This window comes from Tachypleus tridentatus, chromosome 13 (genome assembly GCF_004210375.1).
Source record: "Tachypleus tridentatus isolate NWPU-2018 chromosome 13, ASM421037v1, whole genome shotgun sequence".
Classification (NCBI taxonomy): Eukaryota; Metazoa; Arthropoda; class Merostomata; order Xiphosura; family Limulidae; genus Tachypleus; species Tachypleus tridentatus.
This window is the reverse complement of record NC_134837.1, coordinates 185,733,458-185,757,485: the sequence shown is the minus strand read 5'-3', so window position 1 is coordinate 185,757,485 and position 24,028 is coordinate 185,733,458. Positions and strand designations below refer to the sequence as shown.

At 36.1% G+C, this 24,028-nt stretch overlaps 1 long non-coding RNA gene across 1 annotated transcript; it reads right to left on the bottom strand.

The window, feature by feature from the left end:
* Positions 1 to 893: 893 nt before the first annotated feature.
* LOC143240264 (uncharacterized) lies at positions 894 to 12,720 on the bottom strand. The gene is made up of 2 exons (XR_013021687.1): positions 12,570 to 12,720; positions 894 to 968 (listed from the first exon to the last, which is right to left on the bottom strand). It is a non-coding gene; the product is annotated as an uncharacterized LOC143240264 (long non-coding RNA).
* Between the last annotated feature and the right edge of the window lie 11,308 nt (positions 12,721 to 24,028).

Below are 24,028 nucleotides of genomic sequence, written 5' to 3'. Positions count from 1 at the left end.
CTAAATGCAAAGGAGGTAATGAAAGTTTGTCATTGAACTAATGTTCTAAATGCAAAGGAGGTAATGAAAGTTTGTCATTGAACTAATGTTCTAAATGCAAAGGACGTAATGAAAGTTTATGGTTAATGTTCTAAATGTAAAAGACGTGATGAAAGTTTATCGTTAAACTAATTTTGTAACTGTAAAGTATGTAATGGAAATTGATCTTTAAGCTAATGTTCTAAATGTAAAGTACGTAGTTAAAGTTTATTGTTAAACTGAGGTTCTGAATGTAAAGGACGTAATGAAAGTTTATGGTCAAACTATTGTTCTGAATGTTATTTCAAGGCCTTTAGTTGTACCCATTGTTTAACGTGAGTTGAATAGCGTGATAATAGTTATATTCATTATTTGTGAAAAGTCTCATTTGGTTACTGGGACCGAGAGTTTAAGAACGTTCCATTTTCTTCTGTTTTAGTGTTGGGAAAACCGTACTTTCTTTACAAATATTGATTTTCTCTTGTACGAGGACACAGTAATCTCGTTTTTACAGTGAAACAATTAGAAAGATCCGTATAAGTGTAGAAGTTATTTCTATTATTTCGAAATTATTAACGATTTTCGAGAGCTTTAATTTGATCTCAACTTCCGAATTCGTCACAATTAGAGTAATTATAACACTCCGTTTAGTAAAAGAAAAGTACTCTATGTGAGTAATGGTATATTGTTTCAGACCGTGTGGATTATATCAGAACAAAAGAAATCCAATGAATCAATCCTCATTACTGCCAGTAAGACACGAGCATGCAGAAAAACAACCTGTCTATAGAAGTAAACTGAGATGGCCTTCCCATGGACAACCCGTGGAGGACAGAAACTTCAAGTACGATTTCCACGTCTGGTTTTGACACCACTTTGTTGTCTTCTATCGCTCCCTTTTGTTCGTTCCATCAGGAGCGACGTCTCCCGATCGTGCGATTACGTTCGTTCTTAACAGAACAGAAAGGACTATGTAATTTTTCAGTTTTCAAACAGAAATATTTTAACCAAATTATTTTTAAATTAAATGTCTTGAATCTCTTTATCTGTTATTATTATTAAACACAAAGCTACAAAGTGGGTTATCTCTGCCTTAACATAATGTTTAGCAAATATATTCTCAATAAACATAAACGTCAAACAAACGTTAAATCAGTTGAGTTTTAGAAACTAACATTTCCGCTTTATTTTAAATATCTTGTTACCTATTACGTCAGTGAAATTTATTTTATTTTTAGGGTTTTTAAAGGTTCTTCACAAATATTCCTAACCGACTACCAAAACCTAGTTTTCATTCATTAATACAGTAAATGTTTGTTTATAACTTTATCTATTAAATGGACCTCCGGTTTACTGGCTCAGCGTTTATTTACTGTCGTTTTATTACTAAAAAATACTTACACTATATGCCACGTGAGGGCTCTGTCATTTTCCCCTTTCGTGACATCAATGTAGTCCCAACTTTGAACCCACACGTTTTTACAAACCACTATCTTTTGTTTCTCTCGCTCCTTCCTCCTCGTTTTTGTATGACATTTACATTTTTCATCATATGGAACTGTTTTCTAAAAGTTTGGTTTGTTTCGAATTTCGCAAAAAGTTACACGAGGGCTATCTGCGCTAGCCGTCCCTAATTTAGTAGCGTAAGACTAGAGGGAAGGCGGCTAGTCATCACCACCCACCGCCAACTCTTGGGCTACTCTTTTACTAACGAATAGTAGGATTGACCGTCGCATTATAATGCCCACACGGCTGAAAGGGCGACCATGTTTGGTGTGACGGGGATTTGAACCTGCGACCCTCAAATTACGAGTCAAGTGCCTTAACCACCTGGACGTGCTGGGCCTTTTTCTAACAATGCACTGGTGAAAACAACACACATATATATATGTGTGTATCTTTTCTTGTTTTGACTCTTCACTTTTATGCTTGTAAATATTTATTTATATCTTTCTCTCGATGAACTCAGCAGATAGCCTGATGTGGCTTTGCTATAAGGAAACACATACTTATATCTTTCCACACGTTTTTGTTTAGCAATTTTAACACTCGTTTTTTCTACAGTCTTGTGATTTATTTCGTTGTCTATTTGTTTTATCGGAAACTATTTTTGAATAAAAATATTTTGTTGAATTTTTTAAGCTATAAGAAGTCGATAAATTATGATTATTAATTAAACATATGTCACTACCCGCCACGTGTTTGGTGCTAAAATTATGCCAACCACTAAATGTTCCTAATTTTAACATTTTAGAAAACAAAAAGTGTTACATAAAGAATAAAATAGTTCGTTTCAAAATAAAAGCCACATAGGGCTATCTGCTGTGTCTGCAACAAGAAATCGAACTCCGGGTTTAGCGTGGTAATAAGTACGTTAATGGAACGCTGTTTCACTAGGAGACGAAGAAAACAGATGCGAACAACAAATTGTTAATGATTTGATAATGTACTTTTCATACGATGTCAAAATCGAATTTCGGTTTTTAGCATTATAATTTGTGATGTTATTTTACGCATGGAAATACACAAGTTAATTTGAACTTCACATCATAACTTAATTATTTTTTTTTTGTTTACTCAACCTTTACACAATCACTTTAATAAGTTAATGACACACTTTACGTGTTAAAAATAATTCGACATATTTGTAATTAGTTGGAAAAGTTTAACATATTCGAAATAATTTCGGTAAGTAGGAACAAACTGATGATATCTAAGTGTTCTTAAAAATGAGAATCCTTGACAGTGTTACTTAGACACGAAAGCTAAGATGTGTTTAAAATTTACATATGTCATTTCTAAGAAAGGAAATAGATGGGTAAGAACTAATATTAGTCACAACACATTTCACATTACCATTAATTACTTAAACAAACAAACTGCGCAAGTGAACGCATGAAAATATGAACAATAAACATTGTTTGAATTACGAACTCATGAACTGTAATTACACTACGTAACAATATTTTTACTTTTTCTTGTTCCTGGGCAGAAAGTGTTATTTCCCAGTTGCTTATGCCTAAAGTAAATGGAAAAGACCTATTTTTCTCTTCAAACTTTGCTTTTGTGACCTGGGTAATGACATTTACAAATTTACCCATTTTTTTCCAGAACATTCCAGATAGATTCAGTGCTGAACATTCCAGGTAGATTCAATACTGAACATTCCAGATAGATTCAGTGCTGAACATTCCAGATAGATTCAGTGCTAAACATTCCAGATAGATTCAGTGCTGAACATTCCAGATAGATTCAGTGCTGAACATTCCAGATAGATTCAGTGCTGAGTAGCTGATAGATAATTTTCTCGAATTTCCAATAACTTTCTAGAATGTTGTAGAACTTCATTTGTCAAGATGGACTCTGCTTCTACCACAATGTATCTGGTCTGTGCGAGGCAATTGGAATTGACTGTAACCCGAACGAGTGGCGCCTCTTCATTGATAGCTCATCTAGGAGCCTCAAAGCTGTGCTGCTCCACAACGGGAATAAGTATCCGTCTCTTCCCCTAGCTCATTCGGTGCACCTCAAAGAAGAATACAACAGTGTCAAGACCTTGCTAGAAGCCTTGAAGTATGATGAGTATGGCTGGGAGGTTATTGGAGACTTCAAAATGGTCTCCAAGGAAGCTTTATCAAGTTATCCTGTTATCTTTGCTTTTGGGACATCAGGGACACCACAGCGCACTACAACAGAAAGCACTGCCGCACCGGACCTGGTTCTCTGTGGGGAGGCACAATGTCAAGTGTGAGCTACTAGTGGACCACCAGATGGTGTTGTTCCCACCATTGCACATAAAATAGGGTCTTATGAAACAATATGTCACAGCTTTTCATAAGGAGTCTGCAGCCTTCAAGTACCTTCGAGACTTCTTCCCTAAGCTGTCTGAGGCAAAGGTCAAAGCTGGTGTCTTCGTTGGACCACAAATAAAGAAGATCTTGGAGTGCACAGAATTCTCCAAGAAGTTCAGTAGGAAGGAAGAAAATCTTGGGGCAGCTTTGTCGCAGTTATTCGGGGCTTCTTGGGCAATCACAATGTCGAAAATTATGTGGAACTGGTTGAGGCCCTGGTGAAGAACTATGGCAAAATGGGCTGCAGGATGTCCCTGAAAGTCCATCTCCTTGACGCTCATCTTGATAAATTCAAGGAGAACATGGGAGCATACTCAGAGGAACAAGGCGAGCACTTCCACCAATATATACTGGACTTTAAACGCCGCTACCAAGGAAAGTATAACGTAAACATGATGGGAGACTATGCGTGGGGGCTGATACGTGAAAGTGATTTATATTACAGTCGCAAATCTCGAGAAACTACTCGCTTCTAAACATTTTTGTATAACTTTAGTATAAATACATGTAAATCTTCATTCATATGTTGTTTTATTCAGACCTTATGTTAGTGAAAATGTGCAAATTTTCCTGATTTTAAATAGAAAATAGGTTAATTTATAAATTTCATTATCCAGTTCACAAAAGCAAAGTTTGAAGGAAATAATGGCCATTTTCTGTACTTTTACAACATAAGCAATTAAGAAATAACACATACTATCCAGGAATAAAATTTGTGTTACACACTGTTATGATAGGTCTGTAAACCATTAAAATAAACACTTTTTTTTCTGAACTTTATCCACCTGCGGGGAATACAGAAAACTAGAAACACTTATGAAAACAAACATAATAATATTTATTAACTTTATTAATGGGTGAGGCACTATCGTCACAACTTTCTAAACGAACATAAAATAGAAGTGGTTTGGAAAGTTTTAAATTAACAAGCCCCCCAAGTGTCCCAGTATTAAGCTTGAGAGATTATGCTTCCCAAGTGTCCCAGTATTAAGCTTGAGAGATTATGCTTCCCAAGTGTCCCAGTATTAAGCTTGAGAGATTATGCCCCCAAGTGTCCCAGTATTAAGCTTGAGAGATTATGCCAAAATAAAGAATTTCGATACTTGTGGTTGGAATAACACAGCTCACTATAAACGTTTGCGCTTAACAACAAACAAACACGTTTCTATAGAATTCTGACTTATATTTCTGAACAATTATTTATATTTACGAAACACCAAATGTAACTCTTCCATCTATATTATATTAACGTACATAATGTACATAAGTATCCTAGTGTTAAAGTCGTAATTACTAAATTTGATTGTTTAATAAGAAGAATGTATATTTTGTTTTCAATTAAGGTCGGTGTTTGTGAATTGTTTCTTTTTCTGTTTTAATTCCAACCCTTCCTTAATTAATTAAATTATTTTGTTTTGCTTCCCTATTCAAGTGGAAAGCAATTACGTCTTTCTGCTGATCCAGAGTATAAGTTATAGTGAGTAGAAACAGAGCAGGAGACAGTAGAAGCCAGTGTATTATAAGCACCTCTAGGTCCGTTTATCTACAGTGACTATAGCTAACTTGGTTATGACAAACAGCTTCTGTAGGATTCTCAACTTGGCTATGACATACAGCTTCTGTAGGATTCTCAACTTGGTTATAACATACAGCTTCTGTAAGATTCTCAGCCTTGTCATGTCATACAATTTCTGTAGGATTCTTAACTTGGTTATGACATACAGATGCTGTAGGATTCTCAACTTGGTTATGACATACAACTCTGTAGGTTGGATTCTCAACCTGGTTATAACATACAGCTTCTGTAGGATTCTCAGCCTTGTCATTTCATACAATTTCTGTAGGATTCTCAACTTGGTTATGACATACAACTTCTGTAGGATTCTCAACCTGGTTATAACATACAGCTTCTGTAGGATTCTCAGCCTTGTCATGTCATACAATTTCTGTAGGATTCTCAACTTGGTTATGACATACAGATGCTGTAGGATTCTCAACTTGATTTTGACATACAGCTTCTGTAGGATTCTCAGCTTAATTATGCCATATAGTTTCTGTAGGATTCTCAACTTCGTTCTGACATACAGCTTCTGTACAATTCTCAACCTGGTTATGTCATACAGTTTCTATAGGATTCTCAATTAGTTATAACATACAGCTTCTGTAGGATTCTCAATTCGTTATAACATACAACTTCTGTAGGATTCTCAACTTGGATATGACATACAGCTTCTCTAGGTTTCTCAATATGGCTTTTATATAGTTTCTGTAGAATTTTCAAATTGGTTACGAGATACAGCTTCTGTAGGTTTCTCAAATTGGGTATTAAATACATCTTCTCAACCTGGTTATAACATACAGTTTATGTTGGATTCTCAGCTTCCTTAAGACATACATCTTCCATAGGATTCTCAACTTAATGATGACATATAGTTTCTATACGGTTCTCAGCCTGCGCAAAACATACAGCTTATCCAGAAATCTCAACATCGTTATGACAAATAATAATAAAATGCCTCTCATTAATTCCAAAAACACAATGCAATAATGAAATATCCCATATTTTCCACAAACACTACACAATAAAAATAACTCTCAATAGTTCCATAAAACAGCATACAATAATGACATATCTCTTACTAGTTCAATAAAACAGTACCAATAATGAAATATCTCTCATTTAATTCACAAACACCATACAATAATAAAATATCTATCATTTATTTCACAAACACAATAAAATAATGAAATACCTCTCATTTATTTAACAAACACCATACAATAACAAAATATCTCATTTATTCCACAAACACTATACAATAATGAAATATCTCTCATTTATTCCACAAACACAATACAATAACAAAATAACTTTCATTTATTCCACAACCATAATAAAATAATGAAATACCTCTAATTTATTCTAAAAACACTATACAATAATAAAATATCTCTCATCTATTCCACAAACACCATACACTGATATAGAATATCTCTCATTCATTCCACAAACATCATACAATAATGAAATATTTCTCATTTACTTAACAAACATAATAGAATAATAAAATACGTTTCATTTATTCCACAAACACCACAAAATAATGAAATATCTCCCATTTATTCCACAAACACCATAAAATAATAAAATACCTCTAATTTATTGCACAAACACAGTACAATAATAAAATATATCTCATTAATTCTACAAACACCATACAGTAATACAGTATCTCTCACAGATTCTATATACACCATATAATAATAGAATATCTCTCACTAATTTTACAAACACCATACCATAATAAAATATCTCTCATTTATTTCCCAAACACCACATTTTAATAAAATATCCCACATTTATTAGACAAACACCATACAACAATAAAACGCCTCTCATTAATTTTACATGCACAATAAATAACAAAATAACTCTCATTAGTTGCACAAACACCATACAATAATAAAATACCTGTCATTAGTTCGAAAAAATCCATACAATAATAGACTATCTCTCATTGACTGCAAAAATAACATACGAAAATAAAATATATTTCATTTATTCCAGAAACACCATACAATAATAAAGTATATCATTTATTCCAGAAACACATACACTAGCAAAATATTTCTCACTTATTCCACAAACACGATACAATATCAAAATACCTTTCATTTATTCCACAACCATACAATAATAAAATTTCTCATTTATTTCACAAACACCATACAGAAATAAAATACTTCTCATTAATTCCGATAACGCCAAAAAATAGTAAAATAACTCTCATTTATTCCATGAGAACCATACAATAATAAAATACTTGTCATTTTCTTCCAAACACACCATACAATAATAAAATATCTGATTTTAATCCAGAAACACCATAGAATAAGAAATTACCTCTCGTTTATTCCATGAGAACCATACGATAATAAAATACTTGTCATTAGTTCCAAACGCACCTTACATTTATTTCACTAACATAATACAATAATAAAATATCTCTCATTTATTTCACCACTACCATGCAATAATAGAATATCTTTCACTCATTTAACAAACACCATACAATAATAAAGTCTCTCATCTTATTGCAAAAACAACATACAAATACCATCATAAAATATCTCTTCTTTATACCACAAATACCATACGATGATACAATATGAGTCATGTATTCCACAAACACCATATTTTAGTAAAATAACTCTCATTAATTCCACGAACACCATACAATAAAAATATCTCTCATTAATTCCACAAAAACCATACAATGATAAAATACCTCTCACTAATTCCACAAACACCACACAATAACAAAATACCTCTTACTAGTTCTGAAAACACTACAGAATTATAAGATACACCATTTATTCCACAACCACGATACAATAATAAAGTATTTCTTATTTATTTCACAACCATTTTACAATAATAAAATAGCTCTCGTTAGTTCCTCAAACACCATACAATAATATAGTAACTTTCATTTAGTCGATAAACAACATACAACAATAACATATATCATTTTATTTCGAAAACATCATGCAGTGATAAAATACTTATCATTTATTCCACAAACACCATACCTAATAAAATACCTCTGTCAGTTCCATAAACACCATATCTTGATACAATATCTCTCATTTTTCCACCAACACCACACAATAATAGAATGTGACATTAATTCCGCAAACACCATAAATAAAAAATATCTCTCATTATTTCCACAGACACTATACAATGATAGAGTATCTCTCATTTATTCCACTAAGACGATACAATAATGAAATGCCTCTCATTAATTCACCAAACACTATACAGTAATACATTATCTCATATTAATTCCACAAACACCATACAGTAATAAAATATCTCTCATTTACTTTACAAACACTATACAGCGAGAAAATAAATGACATTAATTCCAAAAACGCCAGACGAACATAAAATATCTCTCATTAATTCCACAAACAACATAAAATAACAGAATATCTCTCATTTATTGTACAACCACCATACAATAATCAAATATATTTCATTTATTCCAGAAACACAATACAATAACAAAATATCTCATTTATTCCACAAACACAATACAATAATAAAATATCTCTCATTAATTCCACAAACACAATACAATAATAAAATATCTCTCATTAATTCCACAAACACAATACAATAATAAAATATTTCTAATTTATTCCACAAACACCACAAAATAATGAAATATCTCATTTTGTCATATCGTGTGCTTATCACGGATATCTAAACTAACTTTGGCGTCATGAGCTTATCAATGAACTACTCGGGGGCCAACTATTAGTTGGCTTAAAACTTATTTGTAAAAGAAGAAGTAAATATGTATTAAAATTTTAATACCCAGTAATATCAGTGACACTAACAAACTAAGAATAAACTAAGTCGAAACTTACACAAATTACCAAGGTCCACAAAACTTGTCAATAAATCAAACCCAAATATTATATGTAGCAGGTATCCATAAAACAAAACAGTTGCCTATCCAGAACATAGTGTCGACATGTTGTCACCGATGTCTTAGAACAGTGCTGCAGTATTGTTTGTTGTGGAAAAATACCAATACAAGGGCATCATCAAAGACCATCAAAATGATACCTCCAGATCTCGGCCTCACCTACGTTGAGGGCCGGGCATGGCCAAGCGTGTTAAGGCGTGCGACTCGTAATTTGAGGGTCGCGGGTTCGCATCCCCGTCGCGTCAAACATGCTCGCCCTCCCAGCCGTGGGGGCGTTATAAGTGACGGTCAATCCCACTATTCTTTGGTAAAAAGAATAGCCCAAGAGTTGGCGGTGATGACTAGCTGCCTTCCCTCTAGTCTTACACTGCTAAATTAGGGACGGCTAGCACAGATAGCCCTCGAGTAGCTTTGTGCAAAATTCAAAAAACAAACAAACAAACTCACCTACGTTGAAACAAGATTGAGTAGTGACGTAATAGATTGTTAGAGAGATGACTTCAGACTTCAGTTAGTCTGTCAGGTTACTTCAGACATTAGTTATACTAAAGTTAGTCTGTCAGATTATTTCATATTTTAGTTCAACTGAAGTTAGACTGTTAGTTTGGTTTAGGTTTGAATTTCGCGCAAAGTTACTTCAGGGCTATCTGCGCTAGCCGTCCCTAATTTAGCAGTGTAAGACTAGACGGAAGGCAGCTAGTCATCACCACTCACCGTCAACTCTTGGGCTACTTTTTTACCAACGAATAGCGGGACTGACCGCTCGTTATAACGCCCCCAAGGCTGAAAGGGCGAACACGTTTGGTGGGACAGGGATTCGAACCCGCGACACTCGGATTACGAGTCGAGTGCCTTAACCACTTGGCCATGCCGGGCCATAGACTGTCAGATGACTTCAGATTTTATTTAGACTAAAGTTAGACTGTCAGATGAGTTCAGAGTTTTGTTTGTCTGTTAAACAACTTTAGATTTTAGTTAGATCGTAAGATGACTAAGATTTTTAGCTAGATGGTGTCAGATTTTAATTTTACTGTTAGATTACTGCAGTGTGAACCGTGGGTTGTGGAGGATCTAGTAGAAACGATAGTTTGTACAAAGTAAAATCATGTGCACATACAAAAACAAATGTGTATCCACTCCCTTTCTTTCATTTGGCATCTTAACACAGTTATTTAAGTATTTAGCAGTATTAGTAGAAATTTAAGTAAAATTATATTATACAGAAATTTAAGTAAAACAATGTTATGTAGAAGTTTAAGTAAAACAATATTCTACAAGAATTTAAGTAAAACAATATCGTCTAGAGTCATGGATAAACAATATTGTACAGAAAATTAAGTGAAACAATAGTATATAGAAATTTAAGGATCTCCTTAAATGTCAAAGTTAACAAGGGTTATAGACAACATTTTCTTAAATGTTAAAGTTAAGAAGGGTTATTTATAGACAGGATCTTCTTAAATGTTAAAGTTAACAAGGATTATACAGAGGATCGTCTTAAATGTTAGAGTTAACAGGGGTCATAGACATGATCTTCTTAAATGTTAAGGTTAACAAGGGTTATAGATAAGATCTCTTTAAATGTTAATATTTAATTTAACGAAAGAGGTAACTGACCGATAGCTGACCACATGTTTGATGCATTACATAGACCACTATACTGGTAAAGATATGTAGACGACATATGTTAAGAGTAACAAGGGTTATAGGCAGAATCTTCATAAATGTTAAAGTTAACAAGGGTTATAGGCAGTATGTTTTTAAATTTTATTGTTAAATCCTTTTAAGACATACTACAATACTTAATGTCATTTTATTTGTTTGATTGAGACATTCGTGCTAAGCTACATAAAAGGATATTCAGCACATACCCTAGTCAACAGTATTAGAGCACGCACCTTCATATCTTGGGTTCTATTGTCAGGGTGATTGTTGAATTTCATTCACCCTCGTATCACAGAGACGGCATTATGATGCGGAACATGAATCTTTGCAAAGGGACACGAACATGAATCCTAAAGCACGCCTAACGTGGGACGTAAAGTGTAGCAGTTACTCTGCTCTTATATGGTTTCCTAAATCTGCGAGTTGATAATTACATTATCATAAAATCCTTTTACGAATAATGCTGTGGACCAGGCGTGGCCGAACGTTTAGCACCAGAGCAGGGGTTCCCAACCTTTTGGCACTCGCGACTTGAAAATGTAATTGATGAAATAAAATTAATGTTATTCCAAGCTACTTCCAACAAGGCTACGCGACTCCCCTGCCAAGGCGTCGCGACCCGTCGGTTGGGAACCCCTGCACTAGAGGATTGGTTTAGAATTACTGTGTTCGCATCCTCTTAATGAAAAAAAAAAATGAAATTGTGCTTCGTATTTTGGGGCCGATTGTACGTTATGAGAGTAACTGTCAAATTTCAATATTCGATCAAACAAGAGTAGTCTACGAGTTGGTCGTATATGTTGTTCACTAGTTGTCTTCCTTTTAGTTTACCAGGTCAAAATTAAAGACAGTTTACTCGGATAGGGTGGAAGTACACCTCTGATATACTAAAATATTTATATAAAAAATGATTTATTTAGCTTATAGCTGAAATAATCTGTTGTTCATAACCAACTTCCCAAAGTGTCAGAGAATATCGTGGTTGTTTCTGACACTCCAAACCGTCCAGCAAACATATTCTGTCACTTTCTCTCGAGAAATGGCATCAAAAACAGTGTAACTGTTTGACTCAAAAGCACATATCAGAGCGTTAAAATAGTAAAATGTTTTTTGTCATAAATCACGTAGTTATTAAAACAAATGATTATTGTATTAATTGGTTGGTTGGAGTTTTATGGCGCAAAGTAACTAGGCTATCAGCGCCAAACAAACAGTAATAAAATTTTAAAAAGTGTAATTATCAGTGATGTTGAGAAAACCCACTTGTAGAGAAAATTTACGTAAAAATTTTTCATAACCCAAACGAGGCGTTTTTATATATAAAAAGAATAATTATTAAATTTTGTAAAAAGGAATCATGCTAAAAACAAAACAAAGTCCAATTTTTATTTAAAAACTTAAAACAGTTAAAAAGGCCAATGGTACTCAAAAAGTTAAAAACATTTCTAAAGTGGGCAAGTGTTTCCATCGTCAATGACACTGTCCACCTTCAGGGGTAGACCTAAAGATAAAACACGTTTAAAATGGTTCCTACCTTCACAGTCGTAACGACAGCACGATAGTAAAATGTAGGCTATTGCGACTTGAGTACCACACATTGATGCATCAGTCCCTGGTGAAAGAAAACAATGAGCTAAAAAACTGTGACCAATGTGTGTCTAGCTAGGGCAGCTTTCTCCTTCCGATCCTCGTGAAAACAAAATGACCAAAGTCCAATAGAAGGTTTTATCTGGAAAATGTTGTTATCACGTTGCTTCCTTCACGCTGGCGTCCAACTGGCGCGGAGCCAAGCCTTGAATACAGGACCATAGTCCATGTATGGAACAGGCACAGCAGTGATAGCGCGAGAGCAGAGAGATTTAGCTGTGGTGTCAGTGAGCTCATTCCCATAAATACCAACGTAACCTGGTATCCAGAAATACTGGATAGCAGTAGATGTAAAGAGAAATGGGCCAGTAGGATTTGAATACCGGCGAGAACGGCGTAAGAACTGACGTGAAGCGATTTAAGGGCCAGTAAAGAGCTAAACGAGTCAGTATAAATAGTGCAGTTCATGTACTGCATATCTTCTATGTGACCCAGGGCTAGAGAAATGGCATATAATTCGGCAGTGAACACAAAAACTGTAGAGTGGATTGTGTGTACAACCACTAAACCACAATAAACCATGGCAGAGCCCACAGTCACTTGATTTCAAACCATCCATATAAATGGAAATAGAACGATGGTTCGAAAGATGTTTGTAAATAAAAGATGGTACTTACAATCGGGAGTATCCGCCCTTCTCAGATGACTCAAAGAAAGGTCACACTTGGAAATGGTAATAAGTCATGGTGGAAAGAGCTGACCAGTAGATACAGCAATTTCATCCAAGGGCAGACTCAATTAATCCAACTGCACCTGGATATGAAGGCCAAAAGGAACAATGGCAAATTGTCTGTTTTAAAAAATCATGGTTCATTGAGGAAGGAAAACATAGCCCCAGGTGGGATGCTGTGGCAAAGATCAAAGCTTTGAAGCATACAGTAAAGACAGTTACAAACAACAGAGATTTAGAGGAGGTTCATGAGACTGTGCACAAACTCTGGACTAGGGAAGTGCAGAAAGACCCCAGGTAGAGCCAAAGCTCCTGATGATGAACGGGATCCAGCATCTTCAATTCCGAGGTCCTGGCAGATTCATAGACCAGAGACCCATAGTCCAGTTTTGATCGAATGAGAGTACAATAGATCTATAACATAAAACATTGATTCATTCCCCAAGAGGTAGAAGAGAGGAGATGGAGGATGATCAGTGAACTTGTACACTTGACTCATAGCTGCTTAATGTGTGGTATAAAGGTCAGTTTACGGTCAAAAATAACCCCAAGAACTTTGCCTCGGGGACAACAGAAAGCACAAATTCACTGACACAGAGTGCAGGATCGAGATGACTACCCCGTTGGCAGCAGAAGTGCATTCAAACGGTTTTAGAGAGAGAAAAGTTAAAAGTGTTTGCTGTGGTCCACTTCAGTAAACGATTGAGAACAGTCTGTAGCTGCTGTTCAATATACCTCATGTTCAACGACTGACACGACATGTGGAAGTCATCGACATAGAGCCTGTTTGCAACAGCAGGAGGGAGCTGTGCAGTGATAGCATTAATCTATATACTGAAAAGTGTGACTCTCAAGAGACAGCTCTGAGAGACTCCAAGTTCCTGTAGAAATGAACGGGAAAGTATCGAATCCATATGAACTTGGAATTGCATGTTCATTAAAAAACTTTTAACAAAAATGAGCAAATGGCACTCAACCCATATGAGTGGAGGTATCGCAAAATGACATATCTCCAAATAGTATCATAAGACTACTCAAGATCAAAGGATACAGACACAAGATGTTGTCACTTGAGAAAGGCTTCTCTGATCAACGTTTCAAATAAAGTCAGGTGGTCAACGATGGAATGCTGTCGTCGGAATTCACAATGAGTGGGCGAGAGGAGGTTGTTTGATTCATGACACTAAACAAGACAAGGTCTTACAGATACAGCTCGTCAAAGCAAATGGACAGTAGTTTGAAGGAATTTTGGGATTGTTCTCAAGCTTAGAGAAAGGTAGGACAATAGCCTGGTATCAGGCATCAGGAAAAACATTCTCCTGCCAGATCCACTTAAAAATAATCAGAAGCAAAGCAAGAGAAACAGGAGATAGATGACACAGCATCTCATAGTGTATATTGTCAGGTCCCACCAATGTATTGCCAGACTGATGAAGAGCAAGCTTGAGTTACACCAGTGTTAAGGGGCAATTATCGTCATAAAGACGATCAGCCTGAAAAAAAAGAGGTTATCGCTCTGCGCGAATCTCGATGGCTAAGAAGGTGGAGGATAAAGCAAAAGTGCTAGATACCCGACAAAAGCTTTCGTCGAGAGTGTCTGTAATTCTGTGGCCATCAGAGAGCAAGATCGAAAGCGGGACAGAATTATACTGCCAACTGACCTTCCAACTCTTATCTTATAGGACTTTGGATGTTGATTGTGAATTTAATCCAGTATTCCTTCTAGCTTTGACATCTTACCTACCAAGCATGTGCACTGGCCCACTGAAAAGTGATGCAGTTTGAAAGTGTGGGATACCTACAAAAGATATCCCAGACTCGTTTTTGAGCCTTCCGTGCCATGTGACAGGTACGATTCCACCATGTACAAGGATACCATGGAAAAGGTATAAATGTTTTAGAAATACATTGAGCAGCTGCCTCGATAATGCAGTCAGTCACTGCCGCATGTGATCATCTATCAATGACTTACAGATGACAGCAGGATCAAATTTTGAAAGAGCAGTGAAAGAAGACCAGTTAGCTTGATCCATCTTTCACCGGGGCACGCGAGTCAGGTGTCATCGACCACGACCAGTCTCTCTCAAAATAATACGAAAATTATCACTGACCCCGTGGGTTACTGTCAACCCTCCATGAAAAATGAGAGAAAAGTGAAAGGGAGTAGATCAAGAGGTCAATATCAGTAAAAAACTTACTAGGTGCATGAAAGTATGTATAAGAACTACTATTCAAGAGAAAAAGGTTGTGATCTGAGAGCATACGCTCTTCAGAGCAACTCCTCCCATCAATATCAGCAACTCCACAGAGGGGATTATGTCCATTAATGTTCCCCAGAAATAAAAAAAGAAGACTGTGGCTGTTTAACAAGAGCATCAAGGTCTGATTGATCATAGGTCTCTCCAGGAAACAGTTAGAGAGAGCAAACAGTGATAGTATGACCCAAGAAAATTCGGATGGCTATGATCTCCAAGAATATGTCGAGTGGCAAAGAAAGGGCGGATACATACTGATATACCAGCAGTGCCACCCCTCCATGCGCTCATTCATCACGCAGCCTGTCATTTTTGTACAAAAAAAACTTCTGAAGGGCGACTATATTGGCAGGTTTCAGAAATGTGTCCTGTAAAAAAAGACACACAGGATAATAGGAATCGATCAGCACCTTGATATCATCTAAATTAGAATGGAAACCTTGATTGTTCCACTGCAACAATGTGGCTATTTTTATTTCGTAAAGGAAAATTGGGCAGAGAGCCCTTCTGTTTTCGACCACATCTCTTCTCTTTATTCTCTGTATTAGAATGAAGTATATCGACTTTCATGGATTCTGTCTTGGTTCGAGTGGGTAGGTCTCTGTCATCAGAAGAATCGTCCAGTGATGAGGGCGTGAACGGATAATCATTCAGCATCTCGAAGCCAGAGAAGAAAATGGACACAAGGAAACGCCCGAACCCAGAACCAAAGAGAGTGGATCCTGAGATGTACTAGAAGAAATGATAGGGACGGAGATGGGTGTTGACATGGACTCATTAACTTTCTTAACCATGGAGGGCAAAAGTCTTTTCATGTGCTTTAAAAAAGATTCTTTCAGAGGCATGGAGAGATCTATCTGTACTCCCACTGTAGTAGTGGAACGGAATGCAGTAGCATACGTCCGTGATGGAGTGGTGGACAGTAACCTTCGAGCCTAGGCGTAAATGTTGTGAACCGTTTTCAAACGCTGTATCTCTTTTTCTTCCACCACCTAGGGCATGAAGAAAAGTAACATGGGTGACAGCCACTACAATTAACACAATGAGGGTCCATTTTGCACACACAGGTATCATAGTCCTTACCATCACAACGAGCACATGATGTTTTTGAGTAACCTAACTGCTGACATTGGAAAGATCCGAGAGGATTGGGAATATATGGCTGTACTTTGTAATTTAGATAACCTGACTTGATGGTGGAAGATGGACGTGGTGATGTGAATGTTAAAATTAAGACATCGATCAGCATCTTTGTGAGTGAAGATACCCCTCACTGCAGAAACTCCTTGTGCGAAGAAACTACCGCGAATCTCCGACTCGGGAATGTTCTTCAAATCACTCTCAACAATAAATCCTCGTCACAAATTCAAGGTAGTATGAGGAGTAACTTCAATGGGTATATCCCCAGTGGCTTTTGGATTTAAAAGAAGTTCACTGTGTTTTGGAGTGGATGTTTCCAGAATGTAACTTTTTGACTGACTTAAGGGGGCCAGCAAGTCTCTCTCGTCCCTTCTGAATAAAAAGGAAGACATTTGCCATAAAGATTTGTCTGAGAGAGAATGTAGTATAAGAAAATGAGGTACAGGTATTGAAAAATTGAAGATCGCTGCTCATAATCTTCAAGATGTGGTCGTTTACCAATGGTTTGTTTGTTCACTATTTTATTTTTATTTGGGAGATCCATAATAAAGAAGGAATATTTCGGTGCCCACTGACCCCATCCACCATAGAGCCCTATGATGGAATGTACTACAATGCCAAACAAGAACTTGCAAAAACTCTAGGGTTTCGTGAGCACTATACCTACACACCAATATCAGATACAATGTCCACAACACCTGTTGAAAACGTTCAACTCTGATACTTGGTTGACCCTACCACAAGTGGACCAGCCGATTGGCCCTGGGAAGGCCAACAAAAGGCCGCCCGTCTACAGAAATTCAAGGCCAAAGTGGTGTGTTAGGGTTGGACCCCTCAACTACCAGGATCCTCTCCTCCCCTTCATGGGTCGCCACGCACGGCAAACATGTAGGTGGATGTTTAGATCCCAGAGGAGGTAAACTGAAAGTACATAACTTTCCCTGGGAGGTCCTCTCACCAACGAGGGAATTATGGTATTAAAACATTTGACAATATAATTTTACAATTATACAGTTTGCTTAAGACGTTCACATTTTTAAAAGGGTTTTTATTTACACATTATACAACAAAGGTCATATTTTTAACATATTTATATTCGTGTTGGCAGGACAGGAAATGTGTAAAGCATTATAAAAGTCACAGTTGTTATTTCTCTAGGGTAATTAGAAATCTAGTAAATTAATAAAATTTACGTTTTAAAACCTATTTTAATGTTCGTCTTTAACCTTTTATTAAACTTGTGTGAAGTGTTTTCTCTCGCTAATGTAAACCTATTCGCTGTATTACTAAACTGAGTCATCTCAAATAATCGGTACTGCTTATACTTTATTCAAAACGGACAATAAAATGGTCATTTCGAGATGTTTTTCTTGATACTGCTGTGACTCATCTGATAAACTCTAGCCAAGTGGTCACTATAAAATTTAGAATTACCGTGTACGTATATCAGAAAGCAAACAAGCACATGAATAATGTTTTTTTTATATTGTTCTATAGAATGAAGAAGTTGGTAAATATTAAAATTGCATTTAAATCTCGACAGGAAGTTAAAGAATGACCAATTAGTACTCACAGTATTTTAATAAATAATTTGGTGAGGTGTGTGTTTAGAATAAAAGCTTAAAAACTGAGTTCAGTGACGAATCCATAGTTTTATATCAGTTCAGACGGGCTGTTTTTGAGATATCTGAGAAACATGACAACACAATCACGAAATGAGAAAGTAGTGGTAGTGAATGTTCTCTTCTGTCTCGCATCCATCGTATTTTATGATTTATAATCCCAGTAACACGATAAAACTAACTATAGATTAATTAAGTTAGGTCCTAAATTTCTCGTTATTTATGAATTGAAGGATTGTTTGTTTTATTTGATTTTTGAATTTCAAGCAAAGCTACACGAGGGCTATTTGCGCTAGCCGTCCCTAATTTAGCAGTGAAAGACTAGAGGAAATGCAGTTAGTCATCACCACCCACCGCCAACTCTTGGGCTACTCTTTTACCAACGAATAGTGGGATTGATCATTATAACGCCCCCACGGCTGAAAGGGCGAGCAGGATTCGAACCCGCGACCCTCAGATTACGAGTCGAACGCCTTAATCCACGTGGCCATGCCGAACCTGAATTGAAGGAATTTACATAATCATGGAACACAACACACACGTTCCCTGTCTCTTTTTCACGTACGTACACATGGTTTAACCTGTATACCAATGCAACTTTATAACACTCACAACGTCAGCAATACTTGATGTAGAATGGCCTGATCTACTGACGCCCAACCACTGTTATACAGTGTACTTCACTACAGTTAGAAATTCCGGAAAATTGCGGTCAGAAAAGAATTACCAGAGATTTACGAAGACATTTGTAGTGGAAAATAAATGGATGTTCGTGATTTGTGATGACGAGAAATCCACTTGAAGTAAAAATATATCTTAGGAGGGCTGGTATGGGTATTAAAACTTTTACCAAAATGAAGCAGAGAACAACGTTTCTACTCGTTAACCTGAACATGACCTAACAAGGTCGAAACGTTAACCTGAATATGACCTAACAAGGTCGAAACGTTGTTCTCTGCTTTATTTTGGTAAACATGGGCGTTTGGTACAGCACGAGTATACCTCAATGTAAGAAACAGTGACATACGTTTCAACCCATTGAAAAATGGTCATTGTGTCAAATTCTAGTTAAGTTTGTGATTCTTTTAATATTTTGTTTCTTGGAGACTAAAGAAGTAATTTCTTAATGTTATTATTATTTACTGATTTCAATAAATAAAAAGGGCATAAACAACAACAAATATTCCCTATCACGAAACACTGGATTATTCGTAAGTTCTTATGTCCATATATATAGATAACTTCGCGAAATCTTACTGCTTAAACTTCGGTGTAATTGATTTCCTGAAACGCGCAATTCACGTGCACTAAATGAGATGTGTAAGCATACAAGCACGAGTAGAATAATCTACTAGATATTCTTGGATAGATTTTACCAGTAGACAAAGGAAACAGTATAGTCATTCTAGACGTCAACGATCATGACACGAAGATCAAACAGTTAGTCTAGTAACTAGTGTTTAGTAAAAAGATTACCAATGATCCTACAAAAAGGACAGAGAGACTCATCAATAGAAGCTGAATAAACGAGAGAAACAAAGCTTAATCAACGAAAAACTAAATAAACTCTTAAGATCCAAGGAAATTTTCCATCCTCAGTTTTACGGACTACCTAAGGTACACAAACCTAATATACCTCTAAGGCCTCTCGTCAGTGCTCAAAACTCACCTTGCGATCAACTGGCTACTTTCCTTGTACATATCTTATCTCAACTACGAGGAAACACTGAATATCACATTCAAAACTCGACAGATTTCATAGGACAACTCAAAAAGCTACACCTTAAACCCTCGGATATTATGGTCAGTTTTGACGTCACATATCTATTTATCAATGTTTTAGCCTCAGAAACTCTTCACATCACCAGATAGCGAACGCTGAGTGACAACTCTCTACCACACGGAACAGATATGAAATAAACGCCATTATGAAACTAAAAACCATTTGTCAGAATCAACCAATTTCCAATACAACAAGGAATTATACGAACAAACAGATGGTCTAGTCATGGGATCACTAGTCTCTCCAATCCTAGCAGACATTTTCATGGAAGACTTCGAAGAAAGAGTCCTTTAATCCACACCTATAAAACCAAGTTTCTATAGACGTTATGTCGACGAGACCTTCGTTATTTGGCCCCACGGTCATGAAAACGTACCAACCTTCTTAGAACATCTTAATTCCGTAGATAAAAAATCCAGTTCAATATGAAAATAAAGGAAGAAAACAGTCTATCGTTTCTTGACGTATTCATCAGCAAACAAGCGAGACAAATAACCACAACTGTATACAGAAAACTCATCCACACAGACAGATATCTACACTTCGAGTCCTATCATCCAACCTCGATAAAACGTGGTATAATTTAATGTCTAAACAAGAGAACAGAAAACATTTGTGATAAGACATCCATCAAAGCAGAACGCCAAAAGATCGTAGAGAGTTTTAAACAGAATGGTTACACCTCCTTCTTCATCAAAAACACCTTGAAGAAGACCACAACAGAAAGAAAAGATCAGAAAGTCACCACCACTTCCACCATTTACCTACCATACCTACAACATTTCAGTGAAAAACTGAAACACATAGCCAAAAACACTCAACATAGAAGTCCGGTGGAAATCCTACATTACCTTAAAGTTCATTCTGGTATAAAAAAAACAAAACGACCTACCAAAGAGAATCACAAAAACGTCATCTATGAAATTCCGTATTCCTACATTGGAGAAACGGGAAGTAAACTCGCGACAAAAATAAAAGACCATAAAGATAGTACAAGACTCATGAAAACACAAAATTCAGTAATTGCAGAGCACGCGACGTCAAGTGGGCACAGAATAAACTAGGAGAAAAATAGAATCATCGACACAGATAAATTATTGAAGACAAGAAGAATCAAAGAATCATTTTATATTAACACTATTTAACCTTCACTGAACAGAGATTCCGGATTAGAGGTGAGTATCTTGCGGCTGCCATTGGTTGAATCTACAGGAAATCTATCCTCCAATCAGAAACAGTGATAATCAACCAATCATAACACTCTCTCTCCAAAATCCACCAGGACACTATAAAAAACCGACAACACCTAAACACACACTTAAACTTCGTACTTCATCAAGATAGTGACAACGTCGAAGTACAGTGATGACTGTATTTTACATAACGGGTGTTACTATCACATATTTCACTTCAGAGCCGAAAGCCCGCGTCGCCGACCCTTCAACTCGTGACCAAACAAATCGCCCAGGTAACATAGACAATCAATGGACAACTTTCAACGGTCAATTACAGAAATATCGCTAAGTCCAGAACCAGCCAGAAAAAACACGAATGCATATTCAGGCAACTCAACTTCTACGACGACAACTTCCACTGTTAACAACACGTCAAGACTTAATATTCCAAGGAAGACAAGTGATAGTTCCTGCCAAACCTTAGTTCTAGCTTCACGGAATACAACCACCAACCAGACTCAGACCACTTACATAACAACTATCGACGCGTCAGTTCAAACAGAGAACCAATCCACAATCACTCAGAAGACATAAACGAAAATTGCAAGAAGAAGCAAATCATCCAAGACCGATGAAGAACAGCCAGTCGATCCACCATCACGCTCACGTTTTTCTCCATCACCACTGGGCATCAGGTGTGAACGCAAGTTCAACGTGAAGTTCCTACCTGTTGTACAAGCCCACAGCTAGTAGTTTTCCTAGTTACCAGCCACCTTTGTACTTTTGCCTTAATCCATTTGATTTCTTTTCCATTCCAATATGTATTAATAACCATGATTTTCTTCCCAGCTACTTCCGGTCACAGTGTGGGTAGTATTTTCGGCGCCCTGTGTGTGAAAATGGATTTTTTTGGGGCACACCCGTTTCCCTCACACACCTAAATCTCTGGCATTGGATCTCTAGATCCCAGCCAAGGCAACATTATTGCCTGGTCCTGAAAGGAGCCGTTTGAATTAATGTTTCGTAATCGTCAGCCGTCAGGCTACTGTGACTACGGGCTCTGTCTGGCCTGGCTTACTTTACTTTGGTCCAGCTCTCCCTTCTTACGCGTGACTTTCATATTCCCACCGCACTTCTTCAACTTCAACAAGTCAAACCAAAATAAAGACAAACGAAAAGTTAAATAATCTTTTACGAGAGAAGACGAAGAGGAACCACAACGTTCGTGACCACCCCTGTTGGGGAGAGAATTCTTCAGACCTTTCTCTCTCTAAATTAAACCCCTGCCAAGTTTGTTTGCGTTTCCAACACACACTGACCTGAAGACGAAAGGCGAAAGACTTTCGAAACGTCGACCTCTATACTTGTGTCTCCACAACAGGCAGTTGCTGTTTATTCTACAAAGTTTCAATCTCATAGATGGCTATATGTTAATCATTATTGTTACAGTTATTCTGTTTTGTGATATGATAGAACAAAAGCAAAGAAAGCTAAAAAGAAGTAACAATATTTAAGTCAACGTTTAAAAAGACTTGACTACATACGTATATAATATATATATCTGTTGGTACAATGACGGAAAATTGGAAATTAACGGTAATTCTAGAAATAGAGATTAAAGACATAATCCTCCTAACACAGGTTCAGATTAGAAGGATAATATTTAAAACACAGATTTAAATTAGAAACACAACCCTTCAAACACAGGTTCAGATTACAAGGATAATATTTAAACACAGACTTAGATTAGAGACATAATCCTTCAAATACAGGTTCAGATTAGAAGGATAATATTTAAAACTAAGATTTAAATTAGAGTCATAATCCTTCAAACACAGGTTCAGATTACATGGATAATATTTAAAACACAGACTTAGATTAGAGACATAATCCTTCAAACACAGGTTCAGATTAGAAGGATAATATTTAAAACTAAGATTTAAATTACAGTCATAATCCTTCAAACACAGGTTCAGAGTAGAAGGATAATATTTAAAACACAGATTTAGATTAAAGACACAACCTTTCAAACACTGGTTCAGATTAGAAGGATAATATTTAAGTCACAGATTTATATTAGAGACATAATCATTCAAACACAGGTTCAGATTAGAAGGATAATATTTAAAACACAGATTTAAATTAGAGACATAAACTTTGAATCACAGCTTCAGATTAAAATGATAATATTTAAAACACAGATTCTGATTAGAGACATAATCCTTCAAACACGGGTTCAGATTTGAAGGATAATATTTAAAACACATATGTAGAGACATAATGCTTCAAACATTGGTTCAGATTAGAAGGATAATATTTAAAATACAGATTTAGATTAGAGACATAATCTTTCAAACACAGGTTCAGATTAGAAGAATAATATTTGAAACTCAGATTTAGATTAGAGACATAATTCTTCAAACATGGGTTCAGATTAGAAGGATAATATTTAAAACACAGATTTAGATTAGAGACATAATCCTTGAGTCATGGGTTCAGATTAGAAGAATAATATTTAAAACACAGATTTATATTAGAGATATAATCCTTCAAAAACAGGTTCAGATTGGAAGGATAATATTTAAAACACAGATTCAGATTAGAGACATAATCCTTCAAACACAGGTTCAGATTAGAAGAATAATATTTGAAACACAGATTTGGATTAGAGACATAATTCTTCAAACTCCGGTTCAGGTTA